Here is a 4600-nt window from a genome sequence, read left to right as displayed (position 1 = left end):
TCTGTCACGACCCAACCCCGTAGGCCGTGACTAGTGCCCGAGTTGGACACTCATATTATCTGTTAACTGTAGTCATTTGCAATTAGCATGTCATGATCTCATTTGTACATAAAACGGGTAGGACGATATTTTAAAGCTGTCAAGTTTTGTATGTCTTAGACACCTGTCTCCTGAGGAGTTGCACTTTTTAAACAACAACATATATATATATATATATATATTCCTACGCAAGCCGACAAGGCTGCCACGATATACAAAATAATAAACATACATATATATGCAAGCCGACAAGGCTGCCATTACGAATGGGTACGCCCCAAACATAAGTCATAGACATAAAACGCATCAACAACTACAAACAGACCCACACCGATGTCCACAGACCTCTAAGAGTAATGACCGTATCATATGGCGGGACAGGGCCCCGCCGTACCCAAACAAACACATATGAATACAACATAAGGGAGTTATACCACAAGCTAGGCTCCGGAACAAGGGAGCGGTCCAAAATAGCTGAATAGGTATCCTAAGCTGGCGGATCTCCGAAACGAGCGTCTGTACCTGTGGGCATGAACGAAGCCCCCCGAAGAAAGGGGGTCAGTACAGAATATGTACTGAGCATGTAAAGCTTGAAACATAGTAATAGACTTATATTGAGACAAGGTATATAGGACTCAGTGCAACAACCAGAATTTCTTAAAAACTTGCCTTTGAACACATTTCGTCTGTATCATTCTCATATCAGTGTTATTATAGAGTTTTATAATCAAAGCTGCATAATCATTCCGTATATAACATATATAACGTGTCCCGTCCCTTTAATGAGGGACTCGGTAATTAAAATCATAGCACCATAAACATAAACATATACGTGTCCCGACCCTTTAATGAGGGACTCGGTAATAAGAAATATATGCCCTCCTGGCCACCGTTTCCATGTCATCATATCATCATATCACCATATCATCATGTCATCATATATATATATATATATATATATAACGTGTCCCGGCCCTCTAGTGAGGGACTCGGTGATTAATATAGTAAATATGCGCACGAAAACGTACCCTGGCCCGGGACTCAGTGAAGGATATAGCGGTAAGCACGAGCAGAATAATAAGCAACCACATATATGCAATTCATCTTTTGAGACTCAATGGATAAGCAACTAACCAGCTCTAAAGTGTCAAGATAATAGTCATATTCAGTTCATTTTAAGTCTCATAACAAACTATTACAAGAAACGTTTCAGATTTCATGTACATGTATCACTTTAACATGGTGTAGCTTTTGAAAGTCAAGTATGCCTCTAGTTGTGCAATTCTTTAAGAGTAGGAACTTTCATACATTATTCATTAGTCATTAATATTGTAGGCTCGTGACAATAGCATTAAGGAAATATAGAATCATAAGTCATGCATGGAACTAGAGAGTAGAATTTACCCCAAGGTTCATATCATTTCATACTTACGTCTAGGACATGCCAAAAGAAAGAAGGAATAGGCTTTACATACCTTTAGCGTTTAGTTGTATTCTAACTCGTACTTGCTGCCAAAAAACACTTATCGTATATCAAGATATGAAGAACTACAATTAGTCTACAAGGGAATTCAATACGTATTTTGACGCTCACAATTCCTTTCTAACATTTAAACGACGTTTTGTTCGCATTCGAACCAACTAGCGTTACAAGCTAACATTGCTAATCGTTCTTTCATATATTAATCAAAACTTGTTTAAACATGACTTAGGGAGCTTGGGCAGTCCCTACACCATTCAAACTGTTTCATACACACGGCTAAACAACACACATAGCATTTCCATTCTCACTTAGCAATTTTCCAGTTTTAACTTGCAACAACAACAACACGTTTAATGATATTACTTTCATGATTCTTGGAACTGTTTTAACCTCGTTTTCATTCCTACAACAGCCCACCATCATTTCAGTTTCAACTTGAATCAATGCACTTTATTTTCACTAAACGTTTGCCACAAGAATCAACATTCAACACACACAAATTCACTTCTAACATCAAAACTGTCCATGGTTTTGGACTGCCTATACACTTCAACATAATTCATTTCTTTAACACCTCAATTCACATATTCAACATGCATACAATACACCACAATGTCCATAACAACAACAATCCAAATGTGACACAAAACATTCCCTAAATCTCCCCTAAAACAGTCCCTTTTTCACGGCTACAACCCCCTTCCCACGATTTCATGATTTTTATCCGTTTATCCAACTACAATACATTCAATCCATTCCCAATACATGTTCAAGAAGATAAAGCATGACTTCATTAGAACTTTCAACACACGGCTCATTTTCAATTCAAGAAAAACAGCCCAATAACCAACATGCAACATCACAACCAACTTCTACAATCTTTGTTCATTTACCTATGTTGGTACATATTCAATTCATCAACAATACATGCAAAATGAAATCAATCATGACTTCACCTCACTCACGGCTCACTCTCTACTTCAACTACAACAACAATCCAACAACAACATGCATGAACTATACATTCAAATCATCATACAACACAAGAACAATAAGCATTCTTACCTTTCAATCTTGTTCTTCACCTTGGCCGAAACATCAACTCTATTGAGGTGCTACACTTCCTTGTTTATTTTCAACAACTACTACCTATTCTTGTACACTAAATGAGGAGTTGATTTCAGGAAGAAAGCTGATTTTTCTTTTTGGATTGAACTCACCTCACCACTCTCGGCTAGCTCTAGCCGAGAGCTTCTCTTTCTCTCACTATGTATTTCCAACTTGTAAGTGTTGAAATGAGTTGTGGAATGTGGAGTGAAGCAGATTTTTCACATTATGTATTCACTCCTTATTTTGGCCATGTGTACTACACTAACTTGGGTCAAGAATCTTTGACCACTCCATTATTCTACACGGCCAAACATGGCTTTAAATAATGGGCTGATTTTTTTGTTCCCAATCCCACTTATTAATCTAACCATGGTTAATTTAATCCCCATTTTCCATTAATACTTTCATGCCAACGAAATTGTAGGTGAATTGTGACTCGAAACGAAACCGGAAGTTAAAATCTCTACTTCGTATCTTAAGATAGTCTTGTATTTAACTTGTCGCGTTTATTTTAAAACGTCCCAATGTATGAAAATATGGGATATAACAACAAGTACCGGAGGTATGAAATACTCCAAGAATTGTAAAGTCTAATAAATCGATGAGGGATGTCTGCACATTACAAGGTCTTACTTAAGGATTAGAAACAAAGTGAAGTGAACAATACATCGTCTTAAGGGAGTAACTGTAGAAGAAGAAAGAGTCGAGTTGTGGCTAAGTGCACCATGAATACAAGTCCGAATCAATCAGTGACAGTACAACTGAACGGTATGCATACAAGAGAAAGAGTGACGCTTCAGCAGAAGAGCTCGAAATACAACTGACAACCAACCGCAAAATGAGGAGGAGAGCAAAGACAACGACGTGGAATTATTACCCCGAGAAGCAACAGAAAGAGGAAATATTACAGGAATGACTATGTAGAGATCTGGAATGCGTTGTAGTCAATTATAGCGAATCGACAAATGGAAGAAGTATATGAAGGACATAATTAAATAAGAGAACACTTGAGAAAGTATTGGGAGTTCAGGACCAGTTTAACATTCGAGGACGAATGTTCTAAAGGGGGGAAGGATGTTATACCCCGTATTTTTATACGTCGAATTATTCGCAAGCAAATCGACTCAAGTTAAAGACGGGATTATTTTCGAACATGAAATAGGAACTTTTAATTTTCAATTTTAATTAGTACACAAAATTGTTTATAAATTTTATTTAGTGTAGAAATATTATTGGAGATTAGGAACTAATTAATTATGATTAGATTATTAAGTAGAGATTAGGGGTAAATTAAAATTAATTAAGTAAATTAGACCACTAAGTGGGCCCCACAAAACATGGCTCAATCTTATTGGTGTTTAATTAAATGGTGGACACGTGTCATAATGGTGGACACAAGTCATTAATGGTGGACACGTGTCCAATGGTTGGGAACCATATATATTCCTAATTAATGAATCATGTTAGTCATATTTCATTATTCCAATTTCAATTCAAAGGAAAGAAAAAAAGAGAGCACATAGCCATGGCTGCCCTCACGGCCATGGAAGCTCACGGGTGAGATCAAAGAGTTGGGACGAAGAGAAATTAAATTCTAAAAGTGTTCTACACGTTCAAGGAGGCGGCAACCTTGGTATTTAAATTAAGAAAGAAGAAGCAGTGCGATTGGTGCAAGTGATTGTTGTTGGTCTGTCCCAATTAAATTTGAGGTAAGATTTCTTCTTTTGTCATGAAATTGGAGTTAATAATGTGGTAATGGAAAGATTAAATTGTATTAGACAAAATTGGAAGGGAGAGAATTGTATGGTTTCGTTGGTCTTGTATATGGGGCTGAATTAGATTTGTCTCAATTGAATTGAGTTTGACTGTTGTTGTTATTAATTATGTGTTAAAAGTGAAGGAAGTATGATAATTGAGGTTGTAGTTGTTAGATCGAATTGTTGAAATATGAATTGGATTAAATGTTCA

The sequence above is a fragment of the Lycium barbarum genome, chromosome 2 (assembly GCF_019175385.1).
Source record: "Lycium barbarum isolate Lr01 chromosome 2, ASM1917538v2, whole genome shotgun sequence".
NCBI lineage: Eukaryota > Viridiplantae > Streptophyta > Magnoliopsida > Solanales > Solanaceae > Lycium > Lycium barbarum.
This window is presented reverse-complemented; position numbering follows the sequence as displayed.